At 42.1% G+C, this 10,000-nt stretch overlaps 2 long non-coding RNA genes across 4 annotated transcripts in view; one reads left to right on the forward strand and one right to left on the reverse strand.

The window, feature by feature from the left end:
* Positions 1-5,208: 5,208 nt before the first annotated feature.
* The window catches only part of LOC147034207 (uncharacterized), a 36,427-nt gene continuing 31,635 nt past the window's right edge, over positions 5,209-10,000 (reverse strand). The window contains exon 3 of the long non-coding RNA XR_015057546.1: positions 5,209-6,218. This is a non-coding gene — a long non-coding RNA (uncharacterized LOC147034207). The remainder of the gene's footprint in view (positions 6,219-10,000) is intronic.
* LOC147034208 (uncharacterized) overlaps positions 5,402-10,000 on the forward strand; it is a 27,207-nt gene continuing 22,608 nt past the window's right edge. Inside the window, exon 1 of one of the 3 annotated variants that reach the window (XR_015057541.1) lies at positions 5,402-5,527. This is a non-coding gene — a long non-coding RNA (uncharacterized LOC147034208). Of the gene's footprint in view, positions 5,577-7,636; positions 7,721-10,000 lie in introns of those variants that run through there. The other 2 variants (XR_015057538.1, XR_015057540.1) reach the window with 2 other exon arrangements.

Here is a 10,000-nt window from a genome sequence, read left to right on the forward strand (position 1 = left end):
GAGTGCCCTTCTAGTACATATTTTTACGGTCTGGGGTTCGGGGCTCATCGGAACAGACTGATAGGGTAAGGAGGAAAGATTGAAAAGAGAAGAGGGTGGTGGGGAGAAACAGACTAATGGGGTAAAAGAGGGATTGTTGCAAGGAGCGGGGGGGGGGGGAGATGGCCCATTGTGGTAAAGGAGGAATTGTTGGTAGGAGTGGTGGGGGGGGCAGAGGGAAGACACCTCATTGGGAAACCACAAGCTAACCCCAACGCATGCCACCCAAACATTCCTTAAACAAGGGGATGCGGACTAACTACACAGAGACTGAAAAAATAACGAATCCTCGCATCTACTACTTGTCTATGTATGCTCTCCCCCTGGAGTAAGTTTCCAAAACCGGAACAATATGTTGACTGATTTTACAATAACACATGGTATATTATTGGGAGCCTCAGTGCTGCATGTTTTTGTGTGCGCTGTCACTGATGGTTAGCCAACAAGCAATTAGACTGGTGGAGGAACAGTGGAGGAACTGGGAATGGTTTGAAACAGCAAAGGGCTTACCTTGACAGCCTCTCATGGTTGCTTTATTCAGCTTTTTTGGCGAAAATAGCATGGGGGGAGTCGATATATTTGTATAATCCTAATCATCTGTGTTTAATTGATTAGGTGAGAGCGAATTAGTTATTCCCTCAATTCACAGGTGAGAGATGTGTGGGTCTCTCAATATATATGAAAAACATATATATATATATATATATATATATATATATATATATATATATATATATATATATACCACACACATACTCACAAACACAAACACACACACAAACACAAACACATACTCACACACAAACACACACACAAACACACACACACACACACACACACACACACACACACACACACACACACACACACACACACACACACACACACACACACACACACCACACACACATATCCTTGAATTATAGTGAGGATGACGGCGGGCTGAATAAATCCGAAGCCATTGGGAATTGTCAAGAAATAGTCAGAAAGAGATTTTACAAAAAACAGCGGATTCATCTTGGGTACGTTGTTCAGCACCCATCCGATGACATGAATTGTGGATGACAGATTCACCTTCACGCTTCTGGATTGCGGAAACCGAAGTAAACAGTTGTGGAAATGGTGAAGCTGATAAATTCAATTTCTCAACACCATGAACTCAACACCAATACAACACCATGGACTCAACACCAATACAACACCATGGACTCGGGGTAATGAAGAACAGTTGAAATAAACATTCACATGTGAAAGTTCACCTTCAAGTTCATAAAAACCTTCACTTGGGAATCCCAATATGAAACAAATGGTGCGCAGTGTAAATAAAACTAAACAAGTCGCGAAAAGTCTGTGATGAAAAAATCCGAGGCCTTATGGACAAACTTCTCGGGAAGAAACTCCTCGGGAAGAAACTACTCGGGAACAAACTCCTCGGGGATAAACTTTTCAGGGAGAAACTCCTCAAGGATAAACTCGTCAGGAACAAACTCCTCGGGGGTGAACTCCTCAGATATAAACTCCTCACAGAAAAAGTGGAATTTCCACATGAATATAGAATCTGAGGCCTCTGAGACAAACTCCTCAGGGACAACCGACTCAGGGATAAACTCCTTTGGAACAGGAGCAAACTCCTCAGGGACAAACCCCTTGGGGATAAACTCCTTAGGAACAAACTCCTCAGGGCCACACTCCTTGGGGATAAACTCTTCAGGGCCAGACTCAAGGAAAAACTCATCGGAGATAAACTCCTCAGGGAAAACGTGGAATGTCTGTGAAGAAAGAATCCAAGGCTTCAGGGACAATCTCCTCAGGGAAAACATGAAATTTGTGCCGAAAAGAATCCCAGGACTCGAGGACAAACTTCTCAGTGAGAGCGTGGAATGTCCGTGAATAAAGAACACTTCTGGTGAGGCCAAGTGTGGTGAAAATTCAAGTGATAAAGTGGAATCCACAAACGGGTCACGTGAGAGACGTCCCAGGAAAAGGGATACTTCACGAAGAGTAACTCCAATTCGGCGGGAACTAGAATTGAGCTTCACACAAGGCTGTACGTTCCTTCCTCCTCGTCACACCGTCCTTTACGTTTTCCGAAGTGATGTCATTCTTTCTCGATGACGATCGGCCGAGAAATAAAATAATTGGTGGATTGTGGGTAAAAACGGTAAAACAGTCACATGACTACTGGAATGGTGCAGCAGGTGGAAGGAGACGAGAGACTGTTTGGGATTTCCTGGTGGATGGTGGATGGTGTTTGGCCTCGTTTGACGGTGCATCATTACATTGGGGATGATGGGGTGGTACATGTGACCACGTGACCACCCTATGAACACCGTAACCATACAATCATCATTTACTCCATTTTTGGTGACGATGTACCTTTGATCTGTCGCCCATTGTTTATTTATTATCCACCAACATTACGAACTGTTGAAGAAATTCAAAACATCTGCACAGAGTGTCGGTTCCACATTCCTGAACAAACCATCTCATCAAACAATTCATGTTTGTGTGTTTGCAGCAAGACCAAACAAATTTACTTTTTCGTGAATTTATCTTGCTCAAAAAAACATTTTATACAAAATCTTGACTCGTTTGGAAGATCGAGGTGACAAAGCAACACACAAACAAAAAGGAAACAAAGCAACACACATACAAAAAGGAAACAAAGCAACACACATACAAAAAGGAAACAAAGCAACACACATACAAAAAGGAAACAAAGCAACACACATACAAAAAGGAAACAAAGCAACACACATACAAAAAGGAAACAAAGCAACACACATACAAAAAGGAAACAGAGCAACACACATACAAAAGGAAACAGAGCAACACACACATACAAAAAGGAAACAAAGCAACACACATACAAAAAGGAAACAAAGCAACACACATACAAAAAGGAAACAGAGCAACACACATACAAAAAGGAAACAGAGCAACACATACAAAAAGGAAACAAAGCAACACACATACAAAAAGGAAACAAAGCAACACACACATAAAGGAAACAAAAAGCAACACACATACAAAAAGGAAACAAAGCAACACACATACAAAAAGGAAACAGAGCAACACACATACAAAGGAAACAGAGCAACACACATACAAAAGGAAACAGAGCAACACACATACAAAAAGGAAACAGAGCAACACACATACAAAAAGGAAACAAAGCAACACACATACAAAAAGAAACACAAAGAAAACAACACACGCATACAAAAAGGAAACAGAGCAACACACATACAAAAAGGAAACAAAGCAACACACATACAAAAAGGAAACAAAGCAACACACATACAAAAAAGGAAACAAAGCAACACACATACAAAAAGGAAACAGAGCAACACACATACAAAAAAGGAAACAGAGCAACACACATACAAAAAGGAAACAGAGCAACACACATACAAAAAGGAAACAAAGCAACACACATACAAAAAGGAAACAGAGCAACACACATACAAAAAAGGAAACAAAGCAACACACATACAAAAAGGAAACAGAGCAACACACATACAAAAAGGAAACAGAGCAACACACATACAAAAAGGAAACAGAGCAACACACATACAAAAAGGAAACAAAGCAACACACATACAAAAGGAAACAGAGTAACACACGTACATAAAGGAAAAGGCAACACACAACAAGGAAATGGAGCAACACACATACAAAAGGAAACAGAGCAACACACATACAAAAAGCAAACAAAGCAACACACTTACAAAAAGGAAACAAAGCAACACACATACAAAAAGGAAATAGAGCAACACACATACAAAAAGGAAACAAAGCAACACACATACAAAAAGGAAATAGAGCAACACACATACAAAAAGGAAACAGAGCAACACACATACAAAAAGGAAACAAAGCAACACACTTACAAAAAGGAAACAAAGCAACACACATACAAAAAGGAAACAGAGCAACACACATACAAAAAGGAAACAGACTGATTGTGGAGCTACAGCTGGAGAAAACGAGGAAGGGATTAACAGAAAAAAGGAGAGGAGGAGGAGAAGAAATGAAGGAACCGACAAGTAAGAGGGTGCATGGGGTGAGGTTGGGTTAATGGGGTATTAGAGATTGTGAGAAGGGATGGGGAATGACATGAGATGGCGGTGAAACTGCTTGCTTGAAGCCCTTGAGGGAAGAGTACGATTGAACAATCTGCAGAAGTCAGTTCCACAAACTGGAGAAAAGAGGAACAAAAGGGTCCAGTGGGGGGGGGGTCAGCCTGGAGTTTAACCAGGAGGGAATTATTTATTAAATTGGTGACATTTTTGGCACCGTAACAATCCCACACTGTACTCTTCCTCATCGCCCACATATCTATCACTACCTCCCACATCCACTTTGGTTCTCATGGCTTGTCTCTCTCTCTCTCTCTCTGCCCATATTATTTCTCTCCAAGTTATTCACTCAGGGTAATGGCCACAGATCACATGCTGTGCTACTTCTTTGTTCCTCCATTTCATGCTATGTTTTCACTTTATTATTTAATCCCTGGAGGGAATGGAAGGAAGACCAGGTTGGTTCAAGTTAGTCATACTATGCAGGTGATGTGGCCCAGTTTACAAAGAATGGAAATATCAAGATGATTATAACTTCCCTCCATCTCTCTCACTACTCTGTGCCTGGAATCTCCATCGATGGAGCTCTTGGTGTAAAGTGGGAATAAAAGCCCATTCATGTCACTTCACACTCTCCTCGTGATGAGGGTCCACCTGAACCAGCATTTATTTCCATCATGACCAGGATCTCCCTTGTGTGAAGAATAAGCATCACGTGGGGCAGAGACCTGATGGGTTCATGTTGGTGCTGCTTCAGCTGAATTGTTTAAAGAACAACTTACTCTTTATTAAATCTCAGTAACATGAATAATAATCTATTCTCCATTTCGAATATATCACGAACATGACCACACGGAGGGCTCAAGATGAGAAAACAAATTAATGAAAAACAATAAACTCAAAAATCTCGTGGCACATATATTATATGTTGGACAATGACATAACAAACTCTTGTACTTGTACTTCAAATCATAATAATAACAAAGACATGATTAGTGAATGGACAAATCACTCGGTGTAGGGATGTGAATCTGGGGGAACAGCCTCATAAGGTTCAGAACAGAACTCCAACCATGAACCAAGCACATCATCTCATTTGTTTATTTGTTACAATCTCCATTACTCAGAGAACTTCATCTGATCAGATCTGATGTTCAATCTGCATGGCCTTGAAAAGTAGATTAAGACGAGGTGAGTGCTGAAGATGGCAGATGATAAACGTTCTTCATCACAACACAGGTTTATAAAGGTTTTTGTACTTTGAGAGGGAATGAAACAATGAAGGACATTGTAAGAGGGTGAAATAAAGGAAATTTTACGAACAAAATCAAATCTGTTGGGGTCGTTGGTTGAATAATCAGCACCAGGAGGGATTTCAAAAGAGAACGAAGAGGAAATGATTGGAGGTAAATTGCATTAAAGTTTCCATTTCAGATCGCTGTGCCCATCAAGCAGGTTAAGGCACTTACCTTGATGTGACATTTTCTGTGAATATTAGTTTTTGTATCATTTCACACAAAGTTTGCATGTTTGTGTTATTACATCAAACACCTTGAAATGATTATAAACAACATTACCTGTGATTATGCTGAAAATGAAGGATCCATTTCCTCCTGTTTCTTCCTCTGTGTTTCCAATAAATAAAACCTGAATGTCGAGTTTTTCACAAAACATTACGTTTTACTGTCATTGCAGGTTTACAATAATAATAATGATAATAATATCTTCCGATTACACAGCTTTGACGCGTGTCGGTTTCTATCCATTGATGCGTTCTTGTATGTGTGTATGTATGTGTGTATGTATGTGTGTATGTATGTATGTATGTATGTGTATGGATGTATGTACTTCAAAATGAACAGGAAAGAACATCAGAAATATATGTGGAAAAAATTATGGGCCCAAACCAGGAATCAAACCCAGGTCCTCTGAAAAACCGTACCAGTGATCTGCCATCTGAGCTATGTGGGTAACACACTGACTGTGCAACACAATTCTTCCACATGTAGAGGTCCACTCTCTTTCCCCCAATGCTTCCAGCGCATTCGCTGCCGACCAAAGGAGCAGCGAGGGCCTGCTCTCGAGAGGATTTTCCCCCTGTGAGGGGGGTGTGGGGGGACACATCCATGTCCGCTTTGAAAACCAGTGTGCAAAGTAATATACTTAGAAATGAGCAGGACAGAACATCATATATAGATGTGGAAAAATTACAGGCCCACACCAGGAATCAAACCCAGGTTCTCTGGAAAACCATACCAAACCATACCAGTCAGTACTCTGCCATCTGAGCTATCTGGGAAACCTGCTGGCTTAAGCATGAGTCACATTTGCTCTATGGCGAGGATACGGCGGCCGTACCCCCCTGAATTGACAGAAACGTGCGGCGGCCGCAGAGTTTCTGAGGTGGCCGCAGGGTGGCCCGACACCATATGGCTATCTTTTACAGGCCGTAAGGGTCTCCGTGGAATTAAAGCGCGGAGTTATAACTTTTTTTCATTTCTAGGTTGGCCGTAGCAATTCGACAAGCCGTAGCCATGACGTAGATGTGTTCCACGTTGACCATACGTAGGGCGTACGGTGGGGTTGCGTTATTCGTGCGGCTGCCGTAGGCTCTTATCAATGAAAAATGAATTTTGCCAACCCCCAAAAAATTACGGAGGCCGCACTATTTCCACGGTCGCCGTAGGGTAGTCCAAAGGCATCCCTGTGTTCAACGTACGGTGGCCTTGCGGTCTGTGTGACTACCTGCGGGCAACGCAGGGTCGACGCAAGGTTCCCCTATGCCCGCCGTGCATCTTACGTATGGCCTCCGTGGCAGTCTGCGTCGACCGTGCGTCCACCGTGCGCTACCGCGAGAGATCGGAGTGTAGGTGTTTGCCACCAGTGTTGGGCACAAAAGCGATAATCCGATAAGAGATAATTATCGAAGTTTACTTTTTTATCGGACTATTATCGGAAGTGAACTTCCATTTATTGTTATCGGACCAGTTAACTTCTGAAAATTCGATTTTTTAGTCCCTTAATGTCCGTTAATTTTTTGTCCGATAACATTTTTATCATTTCCGGGTCGCATTTCGCCGAACTAGTTAATTATCAATGAGGAGAAAAATGTACATGATTATAGATTTCTTGTTTTACAAGATAATTCTGAATTAGGCCGCCGCGTGAAGAAAAATGGAATAAGAAAAATGGAAGAAGAAGAAGAAGAAGAAAAATGGAAGAAGAAGAAGAAGAAGAAGAAAAATGGAAGAAGAAGAAGAAGAAGAAGAAAAATGGAAGAAGAAGAAGAAGAAGAAGAAGAAAAATGGAAGAAGAAGAAGAAGAAGAAGAAGAAGAAGAAAAATGGAAGAAGAAGAAGAAGAAGAAGAAGAAGAAGAAGAAGAAGAAGAAGAAGAAGAAAAATGGAAGAAGAAGAAGAAGAAGAAAAATGCAAGAAGAAGAAAAATGCAAGAAGAAGAAAAATGCAAGAAGAAGAAGAAGAAGAAAAACAAGAAAAAGACGAAAAAGACAAAAAAGACGAAAAAGACGAAGAAGACGAAGAAGATGAAGAAGCCTTGCAATGACGACTTCCTCAGCCATGCGGCTGCTTGGCTCTGCAGGTACTGGGTTCGCTCAAGGATGGGAAACCCGAAAAATAAAAACATGTGACTGCGACATTGTGTGACCGTGGAAATACTGTGGCCGCCTGACAATTGCAAGTGGCCGTAGATTTTTTAGACCCTATGGCTGCCGAGCCAAATGTGACTGAAGCATTAGTGATGCAATTCTTCCACATATTCAAGTGTCACTCTCTTTAACCCACTACTTCCAGGGCACTCGCTGCTAACAAGAGGAGCAGCATTTGTATGTATGCATGTATGTATGTATGTGTGTATGTATGTGTGTATGTATGTATGTATGTGTGTTTGTATTATGTGGAAGTGGGGGGGGGGGGGTAGCTGGACTGTGGTCCACGTTTTGAGTAGATTTGATTGCCATGTCGCAGAAACCTGTCAGAGTAAGTCGTTTGCAATGTGATGCTGAGGAGGCAGCATATGTAATTTATAGGCAGGATAGTCAGACAATACTGAAGGTGAAAACACCTCCTGTTTGTGGACGGGGCGATGTGAGGACTTGCCATAACAGAGGAAACGTGCCACACATGTGCTGGCAGGCCGTCACGATCTGTTTGGCCAGTGTGTACCAGCCACAGCAGTGTAATGCGCTATCGGGCTGAGAAGAAACGATTGCACATTATATTTTTTATTGGGGCCGCCCCGTTGGTGGGATGGCCCAGAAGAAGAATCAACCCAGTCCAGGAGGAAAGAGGATGAGAAGTTGTTCACAGAGGAGCTTGTGATGCAGTGTGTGTGTGTGTGTGTCCGTCCGAGTCCACATCCCACATATTTTCATTACAAAATGTTTTTCTCTGGAATCACTTGTCTAATTGATGCAAAACTTTTACAGATTTCTGAGGGATTTCTGATGGAGAATATTTAATTGATGATTGACATCATCGGTCTTCCGGTTCTGGGTTTCCGGTTCTGCATTTGGAGCGACGGCAGGGTCTCACAGGGCTTTCTGCTGACTTGTTGTGGCAGTGTTGTTGTTGGCGTTATCATAAGTGTAAAAATCCTATCTCTAAAAAAACTTCGCAGTGCATATACACTTAATTCCCATTCGACATAAGGGAAAGGGAGCTATCCATCCACATTTACTTATCGAAATAACTGAGCTATTGGGACCTGAATGTTGAATGCTCATGGCCGCCAGATTCGTAACAATACCACAGTGTTCAATAAACGAGGGTGTGAATTGACTTGGTCGGTCCGAACGTCCCGCTATGTCCTTTTTCAATCAAATGGCAAAAGTGACCATTTGTTTTTCTCTGCAAAATCTTCAGGTAAATGACACCGAGAAATAACAATTTTGTCCATTGAGCATTTTATTATAAACTGTTTCAGGCTGTTTGCCGAATTATATATTTACTATCAGAGTACTCCCCCCTCTCCCCCCCCCCCCCCACGGGCATGCAGCACGTTCTCCTGACATGGACCATTATTTGGACGGTGTATGGGCAACTGACAGCTCTGAAGAGGCAAAAATAAATAACCTGGGTGACGTCCATGAGGCAAAAACATACCCACTGCTTATAATGCAGAACACCTCACTGCACTGGTAAACGTGGGGACAGGAAAGTTGCACTGTCAATGGGGGGGGGGGGGGGTCTTGTGGAACTCCCTCCCCCGCCTGGAGGTGGTGTGACATGATACACATTTACAGAGAGACCTGCAGAGATAAAAACATCCCGATACATTAATTAGGGTCATCCTGATCCTTTGATGCAAGTCTCGATGTAATCAGCCCACAACTGGAGAAACTGCAATCAGCCCACAACTGTAGAAACTGTCATCAGCCCACAACTGTAGAAAGTATAATCAGCCCACAACTGTAGAAAGTGTAATCAGCCCACAACTGTAGAAACTGGAATCAGCCCACAACTGTAGAAAGTATAATCAGCCCACAACTGTAGAAAGTGTAATCAGCCCACAACTGTAGAAACTGGAATCAGCCCACAACTATAGAAAGTATAATCAGCCCACAACTGTAGAAACTGGAATCAGCCCACAACTGTACAAACTGGAATCAGCCCACAACTATAGAAAGTATAATCAGCCCACAACTGTAGAAACTGTCATCAGCCCACAACTGTAGAAACTGTCATCAGCCCACAACTGTAGAAACTGTAATCAGCCCACAACTATAGAAAGTATAATCAGCCCACAACTGTAGAAACTGGAATCAGCCCACAACTGTAGAAACTGTCATCAGCCCACAACTGTAGAAACTGTCATCAGCCCACAACTGTAGAAACTGTAATCAGCCCACAACTGTATAAA

This window comes from Eptatretus burgeri, chromosome 1 (assembly GCF_056783735.1).
Source record: "Eptatretus burgeri isolate ZD-2024b chromosome 1, Ebu_testis_v1, whole genome shotgun sequence".
Lineage (NCBI taxonomy): Eukaryota > Metazoa > Chordata > Myxini > Myxiniformes > Myxinidae > Eptatretus > Eptatretus burgeri.